Source organism: Moschus berezovskii, chromosome 17 (genome assembly GCF_049115385.1).
Source record: "Moschus berezovskii isolate FMDL1 chromosome 17, NW_MosBer_1.0, whole genome shotgun sequence".
In the NCBI taxonomy this organism is placed as follows: Eukaryota; Metazoa; Chordata; class Mammalia; order Artiodactyla; family Moschidae; genus Moschus; species Moschus berezovskii.
The window spans coordinates 5,082,511-5,110,461 of NC_142476.1; the positions used below are offsets into that span (position 1 = coordinate 5,082,511).

Sequence of the window (27,951 nt, forward strand, 5' to 3'; positions counted from 1 at the left end):
CGCGTCCCCAGAGGGTGCGGCCCGCGGCTCCCCCAGCACCGTCCTCCTCCCGCCGCCTGCCCCTCCGGCCCGGCTGCGCCCGCCCCCGCCCCGCGCGGCCCAGGGGTCTGCCGCCGCGTCCCCAGAGGGCGCGGCCCGCGGCTCCCGGCGGGGCGCCTCTGAGGAGTCTCCAATTAGCGAGACAGCGAGAGGCGGGGACAAGGGAAGGCAGAGGTCGCTGATGGCTTCGCGCCCGGTGGAAGGGCGCCTGGGGGCCTGAAGGAAGCCCGAGCAGAGCGGGAGGAGGGCTCCGGGGCCGGCAGCCCCGCCTTCCCGCGACCCCATCCTCGCCGGCGCCGCGGGGCCGCTCCACACGCTGGGGGCACGCGGAGAGCCGGCGCTGCGTAGGGGGACGGCAGAGAAGGACCTCAGCTAGAATTCCGGTTCTTTGTCGCATTCGCTGTGTGACGTCTGGCAAGCTAATTGTTCTGGGTCTCAGTTTTCTCTTCTGTACAATTAAGAGTAATACCTGCTTTTGGGCTGGTGGTTGTAAAGATGAGAGATGTCAGAAAGTGCCCCACGTGGAGTAGGTAGGGGATAAGTGGGAGCTATTTCGATTATGAGCACTGAACCTCCCAACCCTAATCCCAACCCCCTGCATCCATTTCTCAAATCAGAGTGCACCCAAGAATCAGTTGGAGTGCTTGTTAACATGCAACTATAAGCCCCTGATCGTGCAAGCCCGGGGGTGGAGCCCAGGAACCTGCAAATTGAACTCACTTCTAAGCAGGTGATTCTGAAGCAGGCGGCTGGATCCGACATGTTGTCCCAGGCCAGCGTCTGCCTCCTGAGGGGAAAGAGCTGGCCCACGTGGTCCAGCACCGCGCACCTCTCAGAAGTTGCCTCCACAGAGGGAAGGACCTGGCTGGGCGGCGGAGCCTTTAGCCACCCTCTACCCTCACGTGGAGGCGTCTGCCTGGGCAGCCTCCACACCTAAGTAAGGCGAGTTGGTCCTCGGCCTCCTGCGATGCGTGTTCTAAGAGCCTCGGGTGGTCAGAGCTCACCTCAGTCACCTCATCTTGCTTCCTGGCTTTTCAGTGGAAGCAGCCGAGGCCCAGAGCAGGAGGAGACTGAACAGGGCACTCACCGCATCCTGCCTTCCATCTGATCTGCAAGATAAAAGCTACCTGACCGCTGCTCCCTCTCAGTGGTGCAGTTCTGTGTTTGGGGGATTATTGCTCCAGGAGTTGACTCCACTGGCCCTGGGTGGAGGAAGCCCAGGGCTGACTACCTTCCTTGACCTCTAGTCAACCTCTCATTTCCAGGCCAGCAGATCTGTAAAACTCTGATGGCGTCCCTCCTCCCAGGTCTCATTCACTTTACGGTCTACGTTTGGTAGGAATTCTGTTCTTTCCTATTTCTCTGTTTTCCTCCTCCCTTTCTCGTTCCATAGATTCATTCAAGCTCTGATGCTGTGCCTGCTCTCTGTGGGCACTAGGGGTCTACACGATGGACAAGAGCCAGCTCTTCCCTGGGGAAGTTCTAGGCCTGGCGGAGCAGACAGACAGACAGACGCAGGTCTGATACAGCCCCAGAGGCTGCAACGTGTCACAGGGCGCAGCAGTGGGAGTAAAGGAGGGGAGACCACCAGAGGGACCCTCTCTGCCCTCTGCGCCTCGCTTCTGCCTTCATCTCTCAGCGTGAGACGGCACGTGTAGTCGTGTAGGTGCGGCCTAGCATTGCTGTTGAAAAGTGAGAAAAACACATGGAGACAGTTAAGATAATCTCCTTTTCTACCTCCCAATTCCAGCTAACTGATACTAATATTTTGGTGCAGGTCCTTTCAGGCGTTTTCCTACGGTAGCAAACATTCTCACTGCTTGTTCCCCTGCCTGGGTTTTACATCGTCCTTCTTATTTTGGTGGGGCATACCGACAAGGTACTTTTTTGAACAAGAGGTGAGTTTCTTGACAATTGGCATGCTTGAAAATGTCTTAATCTCCATAATTAATTGATGGGTTGACTGAAAATGTAATTTCAGATTTTAAAAACCTTCCCTCCTGTGTTTGGAGGAATCTTTCCATTATCTGCTGACTGCCATGGCTCTGTTGAGAAGTCTGTTGTGATCCTAATGCCTGTAGAATCTTCACTTTATCACCAATAGTTTGAAATTTTAAAATGTGTCTTTGTGAGAGCCTTTTGTCACTAATTATGCTGGCCACCTAATGGATTCTTGTGATCTGGAAAGTAATAATTTTCCTTTAAGAAATATGAAATATATTTTAAGTTTACAAGAGTTCATTCTTGTTCTTTACATTTTCACTGTCTGCAAATCACCCAAATGTCCATCAACCGATACATGGATAAAAAAAATGTGAAATATCCATGCATGCAATAGTATCCAGCCATAAAAAGGAGTGACGTACTGATAATGCCACAGTTTGGATGAATCCTGAAAATATTATGCTAAGTGAAAGAAGCCCGACACAAAACCTGCATACTGAATGATTCCACTTATGAAATGTCCGGAATAGGTAAATGGACAGAGACAGAGAGCAGATTAGTGGTTGCCAGGGGCAGGGGGAAGAAAGAATGAGGAGTGATTGCTTACGGATGTGGGGCTTCTTGGGGATGATGAAACATTCCGTAATTACATAGTGGTGATCTGACCTTGTGGATACCACTAAGACCCATGAAACTGTTCATTTTTAAAGGACCACTTTTATGGTATGTGAATTATCTCTCAATTTTTTAAAAGGATGCTTGTTCTTTGGGCACAAAAAATCCTCCCTTATTTCTCTGAGGATTTCAATTGTGATGGTGGTGGTGTTTACATTTTCTTTTGCTCCCTGCATATGTTTACTGTCTTCAATTTGTTTTATGTTTATTTTGGCTAATGCTTTTTTATTTTGGATGCCTTCCTTAAAAATCTAGTGGTGCTTGGCCGATGGCTCGTATTTACGAGTGAGGCATCTGGAAGCTGACTGGAAGCTCTGGTGCATGTGTGGATCTCACCAAGGGAGGTGTCAGTGGAGCCCCCAGTTGTCACTGTTTGCCCAGTCACCGGCATGCCTAGAGCCAACAGGAAGAGCAGGGCAAGGGGGTCTCCCCATTTGGCTTGCGAGCATTCAGCAGATGCCCATTTTTCAATAAACTGCTTCCTCTCCACGCGTGCTTGTATTCGTGTTCCCAACCAGCGCTTCTTGGGTTCAGGCTCTCTGGAGAATAGTCCTCTCCAGGATGCTACTTGGTGGTGAAAAGGGCGAGGAATCACTCTTCTGCTTCCGGCCCTACTCCTTACCCTATTGTCAGATGTCACTGATTTCTGAGCCTGTCCGTGGTTCAGCGGCAGGAATCTCTCCGTTTCTCACTGGCCTCTCCATCGGGGATCTCCAGGTTCCACTTTCTCCATCAAGCCAAGTCGGTTAGCTTCTCAACTTCCAAAGCGGCACCGACATCACTGATTCGCCGTGGCCTCCCGTCCCTTGCCCTGTGGGCCTGCACCATTTCTCTACACTTGTTGACATGCGGCAGCAGAGGGAAACACGGATGAGTTCAATCTACCCCGTTCCATCACAGTCCCTCAGACACTTGGCATTCTCAAGTTTATCATAAAGTGGCTTACACTGCAACCAGCAGCCCACATCTGACATGAAATACTGCATGGCGTTGACTTGCAGGCTGTTGAGTCTGATTCAGGGAAACCTGGCAAGCTGAGAGTTAGGTAACTTTGCCCTCACTAGCTATCCTCATTACATTTCTCAGCCATACGTTGCTATGTTTTATGGGGAAAATTATAGGGTAGTTTTTAATACATTGATTCATGACGGGCTATGATGTCTCCTTTGAGAATGTCAAAGGTCGAGTGTAACTCTGTCACTATAGAAACTTGTTCCCTGCTGACAATCAAGCTTAAAGACATTCACAGTGGTGGGATGCACATCGATTCTGGCTCTGGTAACGGGCAGGGAGCAGTCCCTGGAGAACTGGCCATACTCATCCTCACAGCCGGTTTCACTCTTCAGAGTGTCTCCTGGATCTCCTCTCTCCATGAGCACCTAGCCCCACCCTAGCAAGGGGCCTGGCTTGAAGCACTTCAGCTCAGAGAATGCAGAGGCAGAGGGGGAGTCTTGTCTGATCATCCAAGGCCTCCTGGAACTGCTCCCAAATCCGGCCCCCCAGCAATTCTGATTCATGCCAACCCAAGCTAGGGAGAGTTGGTTCAGAGCTCTTTCTGTGGCCACCAGTTCGTCATAAGCTTTCAGAGCAGGGAGGAGGAGAGGAGATGGATGGCTTTAAGTTACTTGTGTTTGTTTGGCTTTGAACCCAGACCCCAGCATACTTACTGTGAGAATGAACTAACAGGGTTAAGTGCTTACAGCAGCCTGGCTCCTGGTAAGCGCTTTACAAATGTCTGCTACTGTTATTATTATTACAAAAGCTGTATTAGCCTACATCCATAGGAAAACAAATTTGCATTCCCCACCTCTCTGCAACATGTGTAAGGTCCCTCAACCCAGGGATTGAGAACTCCTGGGTCTTTGACTCCTCTTCACAAAGAGCAGGTAAACTATCCTTCAGACATTTTGCTTGCTCGCCCTCCTCATTCACTAGATTGGCGCGCTGACTCCCTCGCACCCCTACTCCTTGGCGCTTCACCTTGACGCGTCACAGCTGCTGTCTGTAAAGCACGGGGAAGCTCTCCTCGTGGCTGGGCCGCCCCTCCCAGTCCTCGCCCTGCTTTGTACCCAAGGCTGCAGGACAGCCCGGGTCTTGAAACCGCCTGGGCCGGCTGTGGAGCTCTGTGCCCGCTGTGTGAGCTGGCCCCCGCTCCCCTGCCCGTCCCTGCTTCTTCCTCCTGGTGTCCCCTGCCTCTGCCAGACATGTGCTCCTGCACGTGCTGTCTCTGAGCCATCATCTCGCTTTCTCTCTTCATGTCCCGTGGGCTGGGAGCCCCACAGGGCTCTCTACCTTTACAGTGTGAACACTTAGCACGGGGCTGGGCACACAGATGTTCAAAAAAAAATTTTTTTTCCCCTTTTTGGAATAATGCACTCTTGATTTTGCATGGTGCTATTCGGTATCTGCTCTGTGTCCCCTCCCTGTACCCCCGCCCCACCACCATCTCACACACGCACACACCCTGGCTGGCTTCCTCTCGAAGCCTCTCAGACCACCCCTCTGCTGGGCTGGGAGTGAAGGAACCAGTCTTCTCTGCACGGGAGAGCCCTGCGGACCTCAGCGGGAGGGAAGGGCCTGAACAGGCTGCACACAGTCCATGTGTCAGGACTGATACCTACTGATGAGGACCAGGCTTGTTCTGTGCAATTTCCATCTCATTTGTCTTTCATTTGTAGCTAAAATTGGCCAATTTCATCTGGAGTGTGCCTGGACTCTGGCAATCTGCACACAGCAAATGCGTGTCCCTAGGAGCTATGACAGAGAGACGGGCAGGGGAACAGGCCTGGGTCCTCTGGCAGCAAAGCACTGGGTCCTGGGCCTCCAGAAACACTAGAGCTTGAAGGATGGTGACCAAACATGACACCTCCAAGGCCTGGGGTGGGGGACAGGGAGGAAAGTGCAATGGGGGGGGGTTAGGGTTAAGCTCGGAAAAAATCTGGTGCTTTTTTCCCCCTTTTTCCTTTGTTCCTATCTCGAGGCACAGAGTAAAGTGCAGGCATTCTCCCTGGTTAGCCTGGCCTTTGGGGGTCAACACACAACACGTATGGAGTACTGTGTCCCGGGGTGCCCTGCAGGATCTGGACTGCTCTGATGGCCGGCTGGGAGGCGGCCTTCCGGACCCTCCATCCTGCTTCTGCGTGCACTTGGGGATAATTCACTGGACGGCTTCTCCCCAGCAATGCTCTGCTTGTTGCTGCCTCTCCTCTAGGCAATGCAACCAGTGCTCTCCAAGTCAGCCCTAATTAGACCAGCACATCGGTGCACTCGTGTCATCGCTGCGCTCTCCGAGCACGAATGGAAATCCTACAAGGGGCACGTCGTGTCTGTTGGTGTTTCCTTGGATTATCCACTCTGCTTCCCGCCTTCCATCGACTCCCTAGTGGAGAGGCAGGATGCAGCCCCCACAGGATTCATCTTCCCCGCCTGACCCTCTCGCAGGCTATTTAGCTGTTGTTGCGAGACCAAGGAGGGGAGAAAAATGAAAACAGGGCCCAGAGAGCAGTGAGGGCAAGTGGGACTCTTTCAGAACCGGATCCACTATAAGTCAGGACAAGAAGAAATGACCTCAGCCTTTGAGAGGTGTAAGACTCCTCAGATGGCAAGGCCAGATGGATGGACCACCTGGCTGGGCTGTCTGCAGGAGGAGGCCAGGCTGGGAAAGTCTCTGGAGAAGTCTAGGAGCCCAGGCCCCAGGAAGTAAGGCAAAGATTACTGGTGTCAACGCTACCCCGTCTTAATGAAAAGATCAGCAATTTTCCCTACCCCGCCTCACTCCTTTCCTCCCAAAGCACTGCAGGGAGAAGAGAAGCCAGCAGACCAGCCGCGTAACAGACCTGCAGTGGCGGCCGCCCCAGCCCGCTCGCTGCCGCCCTCTCAGCGCTCTCTTGCTGCCGCGCTGGCACACTCTGGGCACCCTTTCCTGGACCTCCTTCTCCCTGTCCGCTCCCTGTCCTCTGACGGGCTCCTGTGCCCCCAGCGCTGGGCCTCCGTCCCCACCTCGCCCAGCGGCCCGTCTTCTCTTCCTTCGCTCCGTCTCAAGGAGAGAGGTTTTCTCTCTTGAAACACCAACCTCATCCCTTCCCACCTCCAGGAAACTCAGTCCTTCCCTAACCCTCTCTCCACCTTTAAAACCAACAATAAAAATGCCGTTTTGGTCTGCTCCTCCTCCTAACTAGAGGCTTAGAAAAGTGCCCTGTGGGCTGCCTTCCAGTCTCACCATTCTTCTCAACCTGGCAGCATTTCCTTCGCTTTTAGCTCCGGGACCCCTTGATGGATCAGCCACACGGCGTGGAGCCCCTTCTCTGGGGAGCGCTCTGCCCGCCCTCACCCCGTCTAGGACCAGCCTCCTGCAGGCTCTTCCCTGCCCTCCTTGGCCCCTCTGGTTCCCGTCCCATCACACTGGCAGCACCACCCCGCTGACCACCAGGTGCTGTGATCTTTTCTCTCCACTCATCCGTAAGCTACCAAACTCCAACCCGAGTCCTTCGAACACTGGCCCCAAATCAGACACGCCACACCCTCTCTCCGGCGTTGGCCGAGCCCCCAGCGAGCCATCCTCCTGACACCCGTGCTGCCCCTCCACCCACCACTCCACGCCCTTGAGGGAGGCAAGCCAACTGCTCCTTTGAAGCGGCCCTGACCACAGAGAGTGGTCACGCTTTCCCAGGGGTCTGAGGACACAGTCCCAAGGGGCCTGCAGAAGGCTCCCAGTGACTCTGCAGTCTTGGTCTGACTCTCTGTGAGCTTCAGGCCGGACCCACACTTGCTTTTCTCTAGCGTTTCCTCCCTGAGCCTCTGAGTCAAGGAGGAGCCACCCCCGAGAGGCACACCCACCGGTCGCACCTCCTCTGGGACACTGTCTCCAGTTAACAGTCTCTCATTTCCACCAACTGTCACTGGCGTGCAGGCCTGTACCATTTAGTTTGGTGTTTAAGTCATTGCTTTGAGGCTGGGTTCCTTGAGGGCAGGGCTCACCTTTTTTGCTTGACCCTCCAACACGCACCCTTGGTGAGGCCCTGACTGGACTCCAGGTGGCTGGGACTGGCTCTCCCCTGCCACCTCTTCTCTCCCAACAGAGGGATAGCACAGAGGCTTGAGCAAGCCCGTCCCTTGGGTGCCGTGCCCAGGTGGAGACAAGTCCACCTTGCGGGGCCCTGCCAGTCACTTAATCGCATTTGGCTCCACACCTGAGGTTGAGGCTTCCAACTGCTCCACAAATCCTCCTTAATTAAACCTCCAGACGCCCCTGCTGAGGGACAATAATTCCGGTCCTCTTTGATGGGCAAGAACGCGCTGGTGGCCTTCTTGGCTCAGGGTGGGTACTTTCAGGACTCAACCATGGTCTGTGCAGCCTGTACCAGCCAGCCTGCCTGGAGCAGCTGAGAGGGTGGGGGTGACAAGCAGGAGTTGGAAGGGCCTCTCCCTATTGTGCTAAAATGAGCCACCTGCAAATTAGATGCAAAATACCACGCAAATATGGCATATATTAATTTGGAACCAAGAGCTTTGGGCATTTTAGGCAATAAAATGCCAGCCCTGTATGTGATCATATTTACTGCCTCAATTTTCCTTTTCTGATATTCCAAGTGAAACTGAAAGTGCAGTTATGTAAGCTATCAAATGTCTCTCTTGCAAATGTCTAGGCACAGGGATAAGTTAGACATTACTGCTACCTATGTAAACACAGATGCAATTGCATCCACATCCTCACGGCAAACATCACTGAACATCTACTGTGTGTAACACACCAAGCTGGGAACTAACAGAAGAGCATTAAGTACCCTCAGCTGAGCTTAGTACAAGAGACATCTGCTGCTGCTGCTAAGTCGCTTCAGTCGTGTCTGACTCTTTGCGACCCCAGAGACGGCAGCCCACCAGGCTCCCCCGTCCCTGGGATTCTCCAGGCAAGAACACTGGAGTGGGTTGCCATTTCCTTCTCCAATGCCTGAAAGTGAAAAGTGAAAGTGAAGTCGCTCAGTCGTCTCCGACTCTTGGCGACCCCATGGACTGCAGCCTACCAGGCTCCTCCATCCATGGGATTTTCCAGGCGAGAGTACTAGAGTGGGGTGCCATCGCCTTCTCCAACAAGAGACATCTATTTGGTGCCTATTACTAAACCCTTATTAAGTGCCGACTACTAGTTATGTGACCCTAGGCAAGTGAGTTTTCTCACCTGAAAATGGGGGTGAGTAGCACAGCAGCTAAACTGTAGCACGTCCCTATCAGGGACGCCACTCAGCAACAAAGAGGAGCCAGTTGCTGACACTGGGAGCAACCTGACTGAAGCTCGAGGAAACTGGGCTGACGGGAAAGAAGCCAGTGGCAGAGACAGACTGAGTGACCCACTGCCGTAGCGTCGTGAAATACCGCTGCCACAGGGGACATGTGAGAGGGCGCCGGGCGTGTGGGGGGGTGTGGCCTGAAGGGAGCCCTGTGACCGTCCAGTTAAGGGTCTTGATTGTGGTGCTGGTTACACTAAGCTCCATGCACAAAAGAAATTTGGATAAACTCTGAATTTCATCAGTGTCGGTCTCCTGGTTTTGATATGGAACTATAACTACAATAACTATAACTATAAGATGTTAATGCTGGGGGAGGCTGGACGAAGCACAGTCAGGAATTCCTGGGACACATCTTGGCACTTCCAGTGAATCCGTACTTATTTCAAGACAAAACGTTCTTCTAAAAATAGGGTATATAGCACCTACAGGATAAGGTTATTTTAAAGTTCAATGAATTCATACAAAGCACTTCACATAGCATCTAGAACATGGCAAGCCTTCACTACCTGTTGTTACTTCTTCCTGCCAGTTGCTGGGAGAACCACATCAATAAGCCACAGAGATCTCTATTCTCAAGGAGCTTCCAATCCAATGAGATAGGAAGACACGCGAAAGAGACTTTTCATGTGACATGCTGAGTGTACTCAGTACAAGGGAAGAGGTCTCCAGGTGTCAGGGAAGCTTTCCTGTGAAAGATGTCAGCAGAGCTGAGTGCTGAAGCCCAGGGAGAACCGACCAGGTGAGTGTGCATGCAAGGCACCCAGGCAGGGGGAAGAGCAGAGCAAAACTTAAGGTGTGGAGCAGCTGAGAGGCGGCTGGCCTTACTCAGGCATTGAGGGGGCAGAGAGTGGTAGGGAAAGAGGCTGCAAAGCAGGGAGGAGCCAAGCAGGGAGCCGTGGATGCCCTGGGAGCCCAGAACCCTCCCTCCGGAGGTGGACGTGGGGGCCGCTGTCCTGCGCCCGCCTCAGCCACCTTGTTCCTTCCGCTGGATTCCCCGGGGAACTCTGCTCCTGGGGTGCCCAGAGCCTGACCAGTCCCACTGTCCTGCGCTGAACAAGGGACTCTTCAGTGCCTGGGAAAGGTGAGAGGCCCATGCAGGCTCCGCAGAGCCCACTGGGATAGCCCTGAGCCGCACAGCAGGTAAGTATACACAAACCAGGTTGCAGGTCACATTCCAACCCACCTCCTCCTCCCCTACCCATGTAGGTCTGCTTTTCTTTGGTACCACTCCTTCCACTACTATCGATAACCCAGAACTTGTCTCTTTTTAGAATACAAGCATGAATGGAGCAGTGCAGAGAGCACAGAAGTGGGGCCACAAGCACTAGGTTTGAGCTTAACTCTTCGCTGACCAGCCCCATGGCTGCAAGTAAGCCACTAAACCTTTCTGAGCAGTAGTTTCCTCTGCTATGAAGCAAGTGATCATAATACATACTCCAGCTTCCTCACAGGGGTGGCTCAAAGGCCTTTAAAAAACACCATGAATACATATGCGAAAGAGCTTTGTAGGTTGCAAACAACTGTCCAGATGTGGAAGATTATTGCTATTGTTCCTGAAAGAACTACTGGTGAAGAGGAGTCTACCCCTCTGGCTGGAAAATCAGAGTAAATCTTCTCTGAAGCTAGGCAAGGTCTTTAGCTGGGGTAGGACAGTGAAGGGAAAGGAGACAAGAACATCAGCCCTGCTTCCTTTTACAGTAGAACACAGGTAAGGCAGTGGTCATCTGGTCTACCAATGCTACATTTGCGGTTGGCTTTTCCCTTCACCTTTTCTCTTGAGATCCTTTCTGTATTAAAAGATCTTTCACTAACTAATTCACTCCTCAAATATTTTTTGTACACCTAATCTGTGTTACAAAAGTGAACTTAACAGCCAGTGTCTCTCATGGGGTCACAGTCTACTGACAGAGACAGACATTTGTCCAACAAGCACCCAAGCATACAGGGCATTATGCGTGTGTTCAACAGGGACCTGATAAAATTCTGGAGGTACCCTGGGAAGATTTTTTAAAGAAGGGTTATTTGAGTTGAGATCTGAAAGCTAACTAGAATTGAGGGAGAAGTATGGAATGGGAAGAGTGACAAAAGGCCAGGGTACAGCATGTGTGAAAACCATGAGGGCAAAGAATGAGCAAAGAATGGAAAGAAGCCAGTCTGTAGAGTGTAGAGCATGAGGGTGGTAGGGGCACTGGGAATCACTGAGGAGTTTTGAGAGTACAGAAAGCCTGGGACCAGGTCAGATCTGCATCCTTAAAAGACCATTCTAGCAGCTATTTGGAGACCAGGTTGGCAAGGGCAGATGTAGACACTAGAATCAGAAGGGGATTCCAATGTCCGAGAGGTGAAGGCAGTATGAAGGGGAGTGTGAAGATGGGGAGTGGGGGGACATGGGCACTGTTCCAGAGACTGAACAGGACCTGAGGGTGGACTTAGCAAGTCCACCCATAAAGGGGTAAAGGAAGAGTTGGCAACGACTCCCAGTACAGAACTGGCTTGAGGTGGTGCCATTCAAAAACCAGGCAAAGCTGCAGGGGACCAGGCAGGGGGGTGGAAAGGCAGTGGAGATTTAGGAGGGCCGTGACCCTGTCTTCAGATATGCCACGTCTGAGGTTTCTCGAGACATCCCGCTTAGTCAGCAAGGCAGGTGGACACAGAGGTATGGAAGTCAGGCGAAAACGCGCAGGCGACACCCACCTGCACAGGGCTGACAGCAGAAGCCTGTGCCAGCCAGAAAAGAATACCTGGAGCCAGACTATAGGCAATGCCAACGTTGAGAGGCAGAGAAGTGAAGGATGAGTCAGCAAAGAAGGCCTGGAATAACCAGGAAAGCCAGGAACAGGGGGTCCGGGAAGTGGAGGGAAAAGAAGTGTTGGAAAGGAGTGAAAAACGGTTCTCAGAACTCAAAACTGTCGCCTGCACTTAGTGCCATGGAAAGCTGTTCCACAGAGGCGGCGGCCAGGCTGAGCGGGGCCGAGGGACGGGTGGGAGGGCAGAAGCAGAGCGCCAGTGCAGCCAGTCCTTTCAAGCCGCACGGCCCCTAAGGAGCAAGGGGGCTTGTGCTGGCCCACGGCGGCACCGAGAACACTTTCTGTTGTGGTTGGAGATGGGAGAGGCGTGAGTATGGCTGGGAGGACGTTCCCGAGACCAGAGGACGGGGTGCGCCGCACAGTCAGAGCAGGAGCTGGGCCGCGGGGGGACACCGCTGCCCCCCTTGGCTCAGACAGGCGGGAGGAGCAGGGCTGGGCAGAGGCAGGTGGGCTCCCGGGTTTGATGAAAGAGTTGAGGGTGTTCTCCTGATGCTCCTGTGTCTCTGTGAAGTAGGAAGCGAGGTCTTGAGCTGAGAGTGAGGGCGTAGGTAGAGTCTGGGGAAGGAAGGTGTGAACTAGTCATCGTGGAGAGTTGAGAGGGAGACAACCATAGGAATGTGGTAGGAACATTAGGCAGTTCTGCAGAGTAAGTTGGGTTGGCGATGGTGAATTTTTACAGGTCCCAATCTGCCTCATTTTGAGTCTTTTTCTAGCAGGTTTGTTGACTGGATGCAGGTAGAAGGCAGCAGACAGAGTGGCTGATCCAGAACTGGGACAATAAGACAGAGTCAGGAGAGCTTAGGATATTGGCAGGAGAGTTCTTAAAGTGATGGAACATGGAATCTCTCTGGATTCAAAGAACAGTAGGCAGAGGAAGGTCACAGATGGCAAGAAAGTAGAGGTGCCAGTGGACCAAAGACTCTAGAACACAGGTCCCAAAGGACCTACGTCCATATGAACCAAAGGTCTCAATGAGGTTAAAAATGGCTGCGTGGGAAGTCTGAAATAACAAGCTGGGGGGCTAGGAGGTGGTAGTCAGAAAGTGGGGGACTCCACCAGGTGACCTCCAGGCAAGGGCAAGATCCAGCGTGTGACCTTGAGAGTGGACTGCTGAGGGGGAGGCCCGCAAAGGGGCTGATGGGCCTGGGGGTAGAACTTAGTGCCCATCGGTCACTGAGCTCACTCCAAGTGAAGGACAGACCTGCTCCAGGGGAGGACGCCTAGGGGCAGATGCCAAAGGCTTCTATGAACAAAAGGGCGCTTGGTGATGACGAGGGGGAGGTGGAGAGGAAGCCTCATTTTATGGGATTTGGGAAAGAATGGCCTCTTAGGGGAATTGCATTCCCTTGCACCTTAAGTACATTCTCCAGAGCGGAAGGTCAGAAAAGAAAGCAGCAAGTCTTGAGAAGAGGTAACAGATAACAGCACAGGCTCAGAAGTCAGGAAAGGAACACCAGTCCTGATGCCACTTACACGCTATGTGACCTTGGCCAGGTCTGTCCCCCTCCCCCAGCCTCAGATTTCACAGCAATAAAAACAGGCTGGGGAACTGGCTGGTCTTCCCTGGTGGCTCAGAGGTTAAAGCGTCTGCCTCTAATGCAGGAGACCCGGGTTCAATCCCTGGGTCGGGAAGATCCCCTGGAGAAGGAAACGGTAACCCACTCCAGTCTTCCTGCCTGGAGAATCCCATGGACGGAGAAGCCTGGTAGGCTACAACGGGGTCCCAAAGAGTTGGACGCGAAGGAACGGAACGGGGAACTGGCTAAGCTAGAGCTCCCCAGTCCACATCAGGGAGCCCCAGACGGGTTCGGGTGTGCTCAGCCCCGAGTCAGAGCTCCTGAGCCGCCGTCATTGCGTCTGCGTGCTGCGCCACGCACAAGAGGGTGGGGAAGCGCGGGCCAGACTCTCCAGGCCCAGCGGCTCAGCACCCCGGCTTGGAAGGGGCTGGGGGAGGCCCACGGGAGAACAGACAGACTCCGGCTGCAGGCAGAAGCCCATCTGCTGGCAGAAACGGCAGCCAAGTCCCCAGCTCCCTCCTGCCCGCCTCGCCTCCCTCCCAGCAACAGCTGAAGGGCTGGGATCCACCCAGCTGCCCAGGTGAGCCGCAGCTGTGTCTGCTCCTCTTCCGTCCTGGGCCTGGGAGTCGCGGGTGGCCCCCTCAAACCTCCGCAGCAGCTCATGGAGCTCCGTGGAGGCGCGACCTCCTCCTGGCTCCTGCATAGACTTCCCAGTTCTAAAAACAGGCTTCCCATTTCCAAGGAGTCAGGCAGAATGTCTCAGGGCACCTGACCCAGAAAGAGCCTTCACAGTGCAGACCGTTCTCCCGGGGCCAGCCACTCCTCGGACACCCGCACAAGAGCACTGCTTGGCTGACCCTGGGCTTCCTGCACCAGCCCTCCTCAGCCGTCCTCCACATCCTGACACTAATGCTTAGGGACTGCACAGGCAACTTCACTTCAGTTCAGTTCAGTCGCTCAGTCATGTACGACTCTCCACGACCCCATGAACCACAGCACGCCAGGCCTCCCTGTCCATCACCAACTCCCGGAGTTCACTCAAACTCATGTCCACAGAGTCGGTGATGCCATCCAGCCATCTCATTCTCGGTCGTCCCCTTCTCCTCCAGCCCCCAACCTTTCCCAGCATCAGAATCTTTTCCAGTGAGTCAACTCGTCGCATGAGGTGGCCAAAGTACTGCAGTTTCAGCTTTAGCATCAGTCCTTCCAATGAACACCCAGGACTGATCTCCTCTAGAATGGACTGGTTAGATCTCCTTGTAGTACAAGGTACTCTCAAGAGTCTTCTCCAGCACCACAATTCAAAAGCATCAATTCTTCGGCGATCAGCTTTCTTCACAGTCCAACTCTCACATCCATCAGTTCAGTTCAGTTCAGTCGCTCAGTCGTGTCCGACTCTCCGCGACCCCATGAATCACAGCACGCCAGGCCTCCCTGTCCATCACCAACTCCCGGAGTACACTCAAACTCATGTCCACAGAGTCGGTGATGCCATCCAGCCATCTCATTCTCCGTCGTCCCCTTCTCCGCCCACCCCGAACCTTTCCCAGCATCAGAGTCTTTTCCAGTGAGTCAACTCGTCGCATGAGGTGGCCAAAGTATTGCAGTTTCAGCTTTAGCATCAGTCTTTCCAATGAACATCCAGGATTGATCTCCTCTAGAATGGACTGGTTGGATCTCCTTGCAGTATAAGGGACTCTCAAGAGTCTTCTCCAACACCACAGTTCAAAAGCATCGATTCTTCGGCGGTCAGCCTTCTTCACAGTCCAACTCTCACATCCATACATGACCATGGGAAAAACCATTGCCTTGACTAGACGGACCTTGGTTGGCAAAGTAATGTCTCTGCACATCCATAGCTACACCCTAATCATAATATTAGGAAAGACTGGCATCTGGCCCAGGACTTTTTACACAGTAGGTACTCAGAAAATATTTACTGAATAAATGAAGACTCTTTTCAAATACTTAAAAAAGAAAACTTTACCAAGCCCACCAGAATTGTTTAAATTATTGATCACATTGCTATTTATTGGCATAGATTATTTCTTAAATTCTTTGATATTTATTGGTGCCAGGGGCTTCCCTGGTAGCTCAGCTGGTAAAGAATCTGCCTGCAATGCAGGAGACCCTGGTTCGATTCCTGGGTCGGGAAGATCCTCCTGGAGAAGGGAGAGGCTACCCGTATTCTTGGGCTTCCCTGGTGGCTCAGACAGTAAAGAATCTGCCTGCAATGCGGGAAAGCTGGGTTTGATCTCTGGGTTGGGAAGATCCTCTGGGGGAGGGCATGGCACCCCACTCCAGTATTCTTGCCCGGAGAATCCCAATGGACAGAGCCTAGCAGGCTACAGTCCATGGGGTCACAAATAGTCGGACACAACTGAGCGACTAAGCACAGCACACTACTATATGCCAATTGTTGAAGTGTGAGCTGGCTTCATTTCCAGAACCCTGTGAAATGGGTCTGTTAATCCCATTTTACAGATAAGCAAGCTGAGGCTCAAAAAGAAGTTATGAGATATGTCCAAAGTCATAGACAGTGGCTCTGGGACACTAACCCAGATGCATCCAACTTTAAAGACGGTGTTCTTTTCAACACACCAAGCTACCTCTCACCTAAGGAGACCAGAATGAAGACAGAAGCAAAGATGGTGGCAGAGAAGGGCGAAGACCGTGCGGCACACAGGCGAGGCTCCCCTCTGCCTTGCCCGGGGAAGTGGTTTTGAGGCTGGGTAAGTTCATTCTAAAGGAGATCAATCCTGGGTGTTCATTGGAGGGACTGATGCTACAGCTGAAACTCCAATACTTTGGCCACCTCATGCGAAGAGTTGACTCACTGGAAAAGACTCTGATGCTGGGAAAGATTGGGGGCGGGAGGAGAAGGGGACGACAGAGAGTGAGATGGTGGATGGCATCACCGACTTGATGGACATGAGGTTGAGTGAACTCTGGGAGTTGGTGATGGACAGGAACGCCTGGTGTGCTGTGATTCATGGGGTCGCAAAGAGTCGGACACGACTGAGTGACTGAACTGAACTGAAGCTTTGCTGAAGAGAAGTGCAGAGGGTCAGGCCCTTGCTCATCCCTCCCTCTTTGATTGCTTGGCTGGATCGCCCATTGCCTATGCGAGCTGGCATTCCACTTAGCACGGCCTGGCTTGGTTCTGTGAGTGTGAGAGGCCAAGATGCAGCAAAGACCTGTCCTGTGGATAAACCAGCCCTGTCCCCTCCCCACAAGGTGGACAGACTCTCTAAGAGGGACCCTTGGTCTCAGGGCCCAGGGAGCACGCAGGAGATGTCAGAAAACAGAAGTGGTCTGACCTGCACGGATGAACGTGGCTGTCAGCCCATGCCTGCCAGCCACTGTCTGACAGGTGAGCAGCTGTGCTCCACATCTGTCTGTCCATCTGCATCTCAGGGGCCTGAAGAGAGCTGATGCTTCTCGGAGAGGGGGGCCCTGGACCTGAAGGACCTCCTTTGCTGCAGGTGTTAATTAGCAGAGAACAGGAAGGGTGGGCTGGGATGGAAAGTGTGCCTTGATTACCATCCCAAACCTGAGCCCCCTCCCCACTGCCAAGCCCTGCTCCGCTCCCCCACAAACTCCCCTAGCTCTGCCTGCCAAGCTCTGCAAATTACCACACATGCCAATAAGTCATTAGGAACCAGAACAGCAAATGTGGGGTTGCCATGGAGACTGGCACTGGGAGCTGGCAGCCCCAGGGGCTGGCCCATGGCCCTGGTGTGCTGCGCGCAGGGCTGGCAAGGCCGAAACGCCCGGCAGAGGGAAGAGGCGGCCCCAGCGGGCGCGGGCTGCAGTGGGGCAGTGGGCCAAGCCCCCCTGCCCTTTCCTGGGCCCTGCGCGCTGCCAGAGGGCAGGAGCAGCCGGGCCAGCAGGCTGCCCCTCCCTTGGGAGAGCTGCCGCTCTGCCCGGAGGAGGTGACGAAGCACATTCGGGGACCAGCCCCCGGGGAGGAAGGCTGACACCTGAGTAACCTGAGCAGCTGGCCGGAGTCTGGACGATGAAGCCCTTGAGGGCCAGGGGCAGGACTACGCTCAACCACCCTCTCCCAGCTTCCTGAAGGAGGAACTCACGTGCGCTTTGGCCCAGGGCTTAGCACACACACCCATGGGAACGAACGTGGTCAGTACCCGAGATCTCTGACAGGACAGGAACAGGCCCCAGACCGAACACCAGTCTAGGGGGACCTCTGACAAAGCCACTTCTCTCTGGGCCTCAAGTTTATCATTGGGAAAATTACCAGACTGTGTTCCAGACACAGTGTACCTCAAAAAGGCTCTGCTAAGCCTCTGAGTTCTGAAGCAATTCCTCCAGTCACGGATCAGGAGGAGGCTGAACAGTGGGGCTGTGGTTCAGCAATGCTCCAACTACAGCAGCCGGTATTAATTTCCGGTTGCTGCAGTAACATACTACCACATATTTAGTGGTTTAAGGTAACATAATTGTCTACAATTTGAAATGCCAGAAGTCCAAAATGGGTCTCATGTGTGTGTGCTAAGCGCTTCAGTCATGTCTGACTCTGCAACCCCACGGACCCATCAGGCTCCTCTGTCCATGGGATTCTCCAGGCAAGAATCCTGGAGTGGGTTGCCATCCCTTCTCCAGGGGGTCTTTCCTATCCAGGGATCGAACCCGCATCTCTTACTTCTCCTGCATTGGCAGGCAAGCTCTCTACCCAACTAGCACCACCTGGAAAGTCCAAAATGGGTCTCACTAGGCAAAAATCAAGATGTCAGCAGGTACGTGTTCCTTCCTGGAGTCTCGGGGATAGCCTGTTTCCACACCTTTTCCAGCTTCTTGAGGCTGCAGCATCCCGTGGCTGACGGCCCCTTCCACCTTCCAAGCCAGCAATGGCCAGTCTTCCTCACATCTCGTCACTCTGACACTGACTTCTGCCCCCTCCTCCACATTCAAAGGACTTGGGCCCACCTGGATAATCCAGGATAATCTTTTCATTTTAAGGTCAGCTGATTCACAGCCTTCATTCCCTTTGCCCCGGAACATAACAAATTTACAAGTTCTGCGGATCAGGAGGTGAGCATCTTTGGGAGGCCATTATTCTGCCTACCACACATATAGCTTTGTTTTGAAAAATAGATCAATTACTAGCAATGTTTGAAAGCCACATGACCAGAAGATTCTCAGTTGCCATCAGTTTTAAATGCTATGACCTGAACACCTCCTTTTCTCCCTGAGGGACCCTTGCAAGGAAATTCAGAGGAACTCCAGGGCCTGCCCACTGAGAGTGAATGCTGGCAGCTTAGGCTGTCCCAGCAGGGTATGCAGAGGGTGGGTCTCCCTGTCCACCAGAAGAGCCCTGTTTGGGGGTATGCCAGTCTCAGCTCTTTCCTCTGCCATCCCTCTGTATCCACACATTTACACTACCCTGCAGTCATCTGTTCTTGTTTTTACTTCTGGTCAGGTCGGATGGAGTTGTGTGTGCAGTGTATCCAGGCATGCAAGTGAATGACCTCCCCCATCAGACCGGGTGATCCCAGAGGCCATGTCCTTGCCTCCTTTGCACCACATTACCCATTCCCATCGCTCGGCACTGCATCTGGTGCAGGTGTCCTGATCTGAGAGTCAAAAAGGAGAGCAACTTCTTCCCTCACTGTGACCTCAACACTGTTCCCCTCCTAAATCCATCCAGAGGAGCCCCCAGATGATTTGTAATAAACTCAAGAAACAGCACCCAAGTTCAGAAAGCAAAGGTCTCAGAATCTCCCGGCTAGCACATCTCTAGGCCCCTTGGGATCAACACTTGCCCTGGGGGAGACGGTGGCCCTCCCATACAGCATAACCTCTGTTATCACCTCTGCAAGATAGTCTCTGCCAAACTGCCTGGGACCCAGTGGAGCTGAGTCAAATTCTTATGAGAAAGGTACCCTGGGTATTAATCACAGCCCTGGTGTTTTTTGATTTTATGAAAATTATTCACCCTGTCTCAGCCTTTCTTCCCCCTTGGTATCAACCGATGGCTCATGCCCATTCCTACTTTTATCATGTGCCCCAGGGAGCCCTGGAGAAGAAACATGATACAGGAGGGGAAAGTTGTTCTTTGGAGGTGCGGCCCTGGAGAGCTGAGGAGAAGAGGAACTAGCATTTATGGAGCTTCTACTCTGGAGCAGGCACTCTACACAGATGAGCTCATTAGCTCACGTGGTTGAGGACCAGGGCTCTGGAGTCAGACACACTGGGGGCTGAATTCTGGTGCTGCCATTTGCTGGCTGTGTGTGGCCTCAGGCAAGTTACTTCATGTTTCCCAGCTTTAGTTTCCTCAACAGCAAAATGGGAGAAAATAACATCTATTTCACAGCGTTATGTGGATTAAGTGAGATGAATGCAGCAAAGCTTCTGGCACATCACAAGCACTCAACAACTCAGCTGTGATCATTAACAAGCCTATGAAGTGGGTGTTATTAATCCATATGTAGAGATGAGGAGACTGAGGCTCACAGAGGTAAAACGCCCAAGGGCATACGGTCAGGGAAGGGATGTTAAGTGGCTCTGGTTACAGCTCCTCTGGACGGCAGGTGAGCCCCAGGCTCAGGCCTGCATCCTGGAGGTGACGGTGTTAGGCCCTCCTTCCTCAGGCTGCCGGGGGCCCCAAGGAGGGAAAGCGGACCACTGGGCAGAAGGCTTCGCCCAAGTGATGCTTGGCTCTGGATCGGCCAGCATCTTGGGCAGCGGAGGGCATCACCAATGATCCCACCCCACCCCAGGGCTGACTCTCTTCATACTCCAGAAGGAAGCCCGACCCCCAGGACCCAGGCAGCCTCTCTCCAGGACAAAGAGAAGGATGGGGGCACATCTGGGCAGAATTTCATTTCCATTTTGAGATCTCCCTCTAGTCGCTCAGTCATGTCCCATTCTTTGTGACCCCATGGGCTGTAGACCACCAGGATCCTCTGTCCATGGGATCCTCCAGGCAAGAACACTGGAGTGGGTAGTCACGCTCTTCTCCAGGGGATTTTCCCGACCCAGGGATCAAGCCCAGGTTTCCTGCACTGCAGGCGGATTCTTTACTGTCTGAGACAACAGGGAAGACCCCATTTCACTACATATGAAACTACTGTAATGTTTTAGGAGTAACCCACCAAAGAGGAGCCTAGGCAGTGAGAAATGAAGAAGAGAAGTTGGCTGCAGACGGGGCAGAAAAATGGAGCTCAGGGGAATTGCAGAGAACTGAGCCCCGAACGTGAGGAGGCTGGGGGCTCATGGATGGCCCCAGACTGCGAGACGGAGGGTCTATGAAAACGACCAGAGCTGGGGTTGGGGCTGAGAAGAGCAAGAGGTTCCAAGGGACAGAGAGCAGCTGGCTCTGCAAAGCAGAGGCCAGGAACACTAAAGGGCTGCCCTCCTTTTCCCCGAGAGCATAAAGGGGACCCAGAAACCCAGGTGATGGGGAAGGGCCACTCCAGAGACAAACGCCTGTCCTTGCAGCTTCTACACCCAACGCCTTACCCCCAGCCACACACCCTCCCCTGGCCTGGCCACCTGTCCCCCTTCCCACCCCAAAAGCGCCCCTCCAGAGAGTCCTCCTCTCTGCAGATCCAAACCCCACCCTGTTTTCCAGGCCCAAATCAGCTGTAACTCCTCAGGGAAGTATATACTCCCACACAGAGCTCACAGTTCTGATAACATTTATAGTCTAAATCACACAGTTTAGCACTTGGTTTTAAATACTGTCTGGTATTATTCCCTCCTTATTTTTTGTGACTGTAAGTTTTGCCGTTTCAATGACCAGGAGGTTTCCTTACCAGTAAAGACCATATCTACTGTTTCTTTATCTTCTCTCCCCTCCATCTGCTATTGCCTGGGAGGCCGTGCTCTTCATGAGACGACTTTTTGGGACAGTGCAGATTGACTAAACCAGCTTCAAGGCCTGGAGAACTTCCTTCCCACCTAGTAAAACACGGAAATGGACGGCCCCAACCTTGGGGTTTCAAAGGATCAGACCATACCACCCCCTGCCCTAAACGCTGCAAAAGCTCCCCCTGCTCTGAGAGAAAAACAAACTTCCCAGCCCAGCTCCACGGCTCACCAAGATCTGGCCTCCTCAGTACCGCTAGGCACAGCCCTGTCTCCAAGTCCTTGTACCTGTGCCTTCCTCTTTCCTCCTGTCACTTTCTCAGCAAGGTCAGCCTGTACAAAGCTAGTCTCCTCCTCTAAGACTCCTATCCCCGTTCCTGGCTTTATTTTTCTTTTTAGCACTTGCCAACTTTCTATTAGTTTGGTGCAAACATAACTGCAATTTTGGACTGTGACTTTTAAATCATTATAACTAAGCTCAAATACTCTCTTTGGGATTGGAATGAAAACTGACCTTTTCCAGTCCTGTGGCCACTGCTGAGTTTTCCAAGTTTGCTGGCATATTGAGTGCAGCACTTTAACAGCATCATTGTTTGTGTGTTAGTCACTCAGTCGTGTCCGACTGTTTGCAACCCCACAAACTGTGGCCTGCCAGGTTTCTCTGTCCATGAAATTCTCCAGGAAAGAATACTGGAGTGGATTGCCATTCCCTTCCCCAGAGGATCTTCCTGACCCAGGGATCAAATCCTGGTCTCCTGCATCGCAGGCAGATTCTTTACCATTTGAGCTACAGGGAAGTCAATCATCGTTTAGGATTTTAAATAGTTCAACTGGAAATCCATTACCTCCACTAGCTTTATTCGTAGTGATGCTTCCTAAGGCCCACTTGACTTCACATTCCAGGATGTCTGGTTCTAGGTGGTGATCACACCATCGTGATTATCTGGGTCGTGAAGATCTTTTTTGTACAGTTCTTCTGTGTATTCTCGCCACCTCTTCTTAATCTCTTCTGCTTCTGTTAGGTCCTTGCTGTTTCTGTCCTTTATTGAGCCCATCTTTGCATGAAATGTTCCCTTGGTATCTCCAATCTTCTTGAAGAGATCTCTAGTCTTTCCCATTCTGTTGTTTTCCTCTATTTCTTTGCATTGTTCACTTCAGGCTCTCTTCTCTCTCCTTGCTATTCTCGGGTACTCTGCCTTCAGTTGGGTACATCTTTCCTTTTCTCATTTGCCTTTCACTTCTCTTCTTTCCTCAGCTGTTTGTAAGGCCTCCTCAGACAGCCACTTTGCCTCCTTGCATTTCTTTTTCTTGGGGATGGTTTTGGCCACCGCCTCTTGTACAATGTTACGAACCTCTGTCCATAATTCTTCAGGCACTCTGCCTACTAGATCTAATCCCTTGACTATATTCTTCACCTCCACTGCAAAATCATAAAGGGATTTGATTTAGGTCATACCTGAATGGTCTGGTGGTTTTCTCTACTTTCGTCAATTTAAGTCTGAATTGAGTTCATGGTCTGAGCCACAGTCAGCTCCAGGTCTTGTCGCTGGCTCAGAGAAAAAGCAAGGGAATTCCAGAAAAACTTCTACTTCTGCTTCACTCACTGTCCTAAAGCCTTGGACTGTGTAGATCACAACATAACTGTGGAAAATTCTTAGAGATGGGAATACCAGACTGCTTCCTGCAAAACTTGTATGTAGGTCAAGAAACAACAGTTAGAACTGGACATGGAACAACAGACTGGTTCCAAGTTAGGAAAGGAGTGTGTCAAGGCTGTATATTGTTACTCTGCTTATTTAACTTATATGCAGAGTATATCATGTGAAATGCTGGGCTGGATGAATCACAAGCTGGAATAAAGATTGCTGGGAGAAATATCAACAACCTCAGATACGCAGATGATGCCACTCTAATGGCAGAAAGTAAAGAGGAACTAAAGAACCTCTTGATGAAGTTGAGAGAAGAGAGTAAAAAAGCTGGTTTAAAACTCAACATTCAGAAAACTACGATCATGTCATTTGGTCCCATTACTTCATGACAAATGGATGGGGAATAAGCGGGAACAGTGACAGATTTTATTTTCTTGGGCTCCAAAATCACTGTGACCAGTGACTGGAGCCATGGAATTAAAAGATGCTTGCTCCTTGGAAGAAAAGCTATGACAAACCTAAACAGTGTATTAAAAAGCAGAACATCACTTCGCTGACAAATGTCCATCTAGTCAAAGCTATGGTTTTTCCAGTAGTCATGTATGGATGTGAGAGTTGGACCATAAAGAAGGCTGAGAGCAAAGAATCGATGCTTTCAAATTGTGGTGCTGGAGAAGACTCTTGAGAGTCCCTTGAACTGCAGGGAGATCAAACCAGTCAATTTTAAAGGAAATCAAACCTGAATATTCATTGGAAGGACAGATGCTAAAGCTGAAGCTCCAATACTTTGGCCACCTGATGTGAAGCGCTGACTCACTGAAAAGACCCTGATGCTGGGAAAGACTGAAGGCAGGAGGAGAAGCGGGTAACAGAGGATGAGATGGTTGGCTGGCATCACCGACTCAATGGACCTGAGTTTGAGCAAGCTCCGGGAGAGTGAAGGACAGGGAAGCCTGGTGTGCTGCAGTCCATGGGGTTGCACAGAGTCGGACACGACTTAGTGACTGAACAACAACAGGGTCCAACACATCTTTATTAATCAAAGTAGGAACCGTTATCATCAACACAGGTTTGCCAGTGAGAAATGTCTGCTTATTCCTATGGCATAAAAATTCATGCTTTGTGAATCAGCCAACTCTTGGAAAGCTTTTTCTGCCTCCTGCTGGTTGTGGAAGGGTTTTCCCTGCAAAAAGTTGTCAAGGTACTTGAAGACGTGGGTTGGGGAGAGGTCAGGTAAATACGGTGGATGAGGCCAAACCTTGGGGCCCAATTCGTTCAACCTTTGAAGCACTGACTGTGCGACGTGGGGTCGGGAGTTGCTGTGGAGAAGAACTGGGCCCTTTCTGCTGACCAGTGCCGGCTGCAGGAGTTGCAGTTTATGGAGAACCTCATGGATTAGCTGACCATACTTCTCAGATGTAATGGTTCACCGGGATTCAGAAAGCTGCATTGGACTGGCAGCCGACCACCAAACAATGACCATAACCTTTCTGGGGGGCAAGTTTGGCTTCGGGAAGTGCTTTGGAGCTTCTTATTCCAACCACTGAGCTGGTTGTTGCTGGCTGTCGTATAAAATTCACTTTTCATCATATGTCACAGTACAATGGAGAACTCGTTTGTTGTTACTGTGTAGAATAAGAGAAGATGACACTTCAAAATGACAATTTTTTTGATTCGAGGTCAGCGCATGAGGCACCCACTTATCGAGTTTTTTCACCTTTCCAATTTGATTCAGACATTGAATGACCATAGAAAGGTTGACACTGAATTCTTCGGCAACTTCTCGTGCAGTTTTAAGAGGATCAGCTTTGATGATCCTCTCGTCTGGTTCCTGTCAGCTCCCAGTGGCCGGCCACTGTGCTCCTCATCTTCACGGCCCCCATCTCCTTTGTGAATCTTTCTGAACCACCACTGCACTGTAAGGCCGTTCACAGTTCCTGGGCCAAATGCACTGTTAATACTGTGAGTTGTGTCCGCTGCTTCATAACCCATTTTGAACTCAAGAAAATCGCTCAAATTTGCTTTTTGTCTAACATCATTTCCCTAGTCTAAAATAAATATAAAACAAACAGCAAGTAATAAGTCATTAGCAAAATAACATAAAGCGAGAAATGCACGTTAAAATGATGTACAACATAACCATGTTTATTTAAGAATATATTCCAGTATCAATAGGCAAAGTTTGACAATGCAAAACTGCAATTACTTTTGCACCAACCTAATAATACATAGCTGACTGCTGAACGACATGGGGTTTGGGGCACTGACCCTCTCTTTGCACAGTTGAAAATCTGAGTTTAATTTATAATCAACCCTCTATTTTGCAGTTCTGTATCCACAGATTCAGCCAAGCACGTTAGGGGTAATGTAGTGCTTCAGCATTTACTATAGAAAAAAATAAATGCAGTTAAAACCTGTGTGGTTCAGGGTCAACTGTACTATTTATTTACTGTATCCTCAGACAATAAAGTATAAACTCTGTAAGGGTGATGATCTCTGGTTGCTCAGTTATTTATACCCAGTGTCTAACACAGGTACTTCATAAAAACTTGCTGAATGAAGATACCCAGCGCCACCCTGGTCTGAGATGGCCAAGGCACAGCTGTGCTCAGAGCAGGACAACGGACAGGAAATCCTGTAGGTTCTCCCTAGATGAAAGTGAAGTGAAAGGCGCTCAGTCATGTCTGACTCTGCAATTCCATGGACTGTACAGTCCACGGAATTCTCCAGGCCAGAATACTGAAGTGGGTAATCTTTCCCTTCTCCAGGGGATCTTCCCAACCCAGGGATCGAACCCAGGTCTCCCGCATTGTAGGCGGATTTGTTACCAGCTGAGCCACAAGGGAAGCCCAAGAACACTGCAGTGGGCCTATCCCTTCTCCAGCAGATCTTCCCGTCCCAGGAATCAAACGGGGGTCTCCTGCATTGCAGGCGGATTCTTTACCAACTATCAGGGAAGCCCAAGGGTTCCACAATTCCAACCCTGGGCCAACTCTGGGCAAGCACCTTCTGTTTGGAGGCCTGGAGCTGTGTGAGCCCCAGTGACCTTCATCTCACTGGGAGGGCTGTCCAAGGAGAAGGCAAAGGGTGAGGGTGGGGACCAGGCAGAGGCAAGTGTCAAGCCCTGCCCCTCCACACGTACAGCGTTTACACTTGTAGCCTGCCCATCAGCTGCCCCTGTGGCCACTCCATCTCCTGGCTATCACCACCCCTCTCGTCACCTGCCTCTGATGCTCATTCTGAGAATACTGTGTACAACATGGCCTTCCCTCCCTTTCCGCTCTTCTCGCCCCTTTTCTTCCCACTCTGGTAGGGATGAGGGAAGACAGACCTGCTTTTCCTGCGGGACCCTCGCTGGCTGCCTAACAATCGCTGCCCCTTCTTCCACATGTTTGTTCCTGGAGGCTCTGCCTTGCAAGATGTTTGCAAAAAGGAACACTTGTTCTTGTTCTTCCCAACACACAGGAGTCTCCCTTGTAGAGACACCCCACTGGCAACACTTATCGCAAGCTTTCCCCCTCCCACCGCCATGTCTGGACTCTGCACTCTGGTTCCCCAGAGCCACTGGGAACAGACCTCTCCCACAAGTCACCTCTGCATTGTCCCCACTACTGAGCTGGTCCCCAGGGACTGGTTCTCAGCGTGCACCTCCATGGAGGTCATTGACTCCATGTGGCCCCTGAGGCACGTAGCTAAAGCAGAAGGAAAAAACGTTGGCTCTCCAGGAGCTGTCATCTGAGGGAGGAAAACAAGGGAGACCCCCCTTGAAGGTCCCCGAAAGGGGCAGGCAGCCCCTGGCCTGGACAGGACTTGGGGGACATCTTTTTTTTTAATTGAAGGATAATTTCTTTGCCTAATTTTGTGGTTTTCTGTCATACATCAATAAGAATCAGCCATAGGTACACCCAGATCCCCTCCCTCCCATCTCCCTCCTCTGGGGAGCAGCTTACTGTAGGAAAGAGGGGGGAGAACGGGCAGGATGCCACCAGGGCACCTCTAGGCCCAGGAACACTGGGTTCTGGGGGCGTAAGGAGCAGGAGCCCTGCAGTCAGAGAGAATGTTGAGGCCTCCCTCAGTTTTTTTCTAGCAACATGTCCTTAAGCAAGTTACTGAACCTGAGTCTCAGTTTCCTGGTGTTTAAATTAGGGATAATAAGAGACCTAATGGGGTACTTTTCGAGGGCTTAAAGGAAAAATGTAGGTAAAGCACATGGCACAGTACCTGGCACATAGTTAGTGCTCAATAAATGCCAGCTGCTATAATTAATGCCATTACAATGTGTGAGGTGGAGGCTGAATAACAGTCAGTGCCCCACGAACCCTCTGCCTGCTCTTCATCTGGGAACTTCAAGTCCATCAAACGCTGAGCAGCAGGGAAGGTGTGGGTGGAAGAAATGTACAGAGAGAAACTGAATTCTAAACCAAGCCTGGTTCAACTCACCTTCTAAGAGGCACCTGAGGCCAAGGCGTCTCCTGGGTCCCCAGGAAGAGCACGAAGCCAGAGAGCAAGGACCGTGGCCACTAGGGGTTTGGAGCAGAGATCGCTTGACGAGGGCTTAGAACAGTCAAGATGCCACGGCCATGAGACCAAGCCTAGCAATCCCAGGGGAGCACCAAGTCCCCTGCCCAAAGGCCGACTGTTTGAGGCTGGCGTGTGTTGGGATGCTCTGGGTGACCTGCCAGCCCCACTGGAAGCCCAGCTCTGAGCACTGGAAGCAGAGGCTGCAGTGGGATGTGTCCAAGGGTCTCCTGCCCTCCACGGAGGGCAGCACACACGCAACGCAGCCCCTCCACACGCAGTCCTGGGTGCCGGGGCCTTCAGGCCCACCGCCTCCACCTGGCTGACTCCTTTCCATACCGTGCCCCAGTACCATGGCCTCCAAGGTCCATCTCGCAAACTGGAGACAGACACAGTCACCTCTTTATCTGCGATCCCTGTATTACAGCACTTGTTTCGTTGCTGTAAGACTAACTGTTGGATGTGCTTACTTGCTCAGTCATATCCGACTCTTTGTGACCCCATGGACTGTACCCACCAGGCTCCTCTGCCCATGAGATTCCCCAGGCCAGAATACTGGTGTGCGTAGCCATTCCCTTCTCCAGGGCATCTTCCCCACCCAGGGGTCGGACCCAGATCTCCTACATTTTAGGTGGATTTTTTACCCTGGGTTGGGAAGATCCCCTGGAAAAGGGAATGGCTACCTACT

The 27,951-nt window shown here is 51.9% G+C and overlaps 1 protein-coding gene across 2 annotated transcripts in view; it reads right to left on the reverse strand.

The window, feature by feature from the left end:
* The window catches only part of LRRN2 (leucine rich repeat neuronal 2), a 63,088-nt gene that overhangs the window by 31,159 nt on the left and 3,978 nt on the right, over positions 1 to 27,951 (reverse strand). The window lies entirely within an intron of this gene.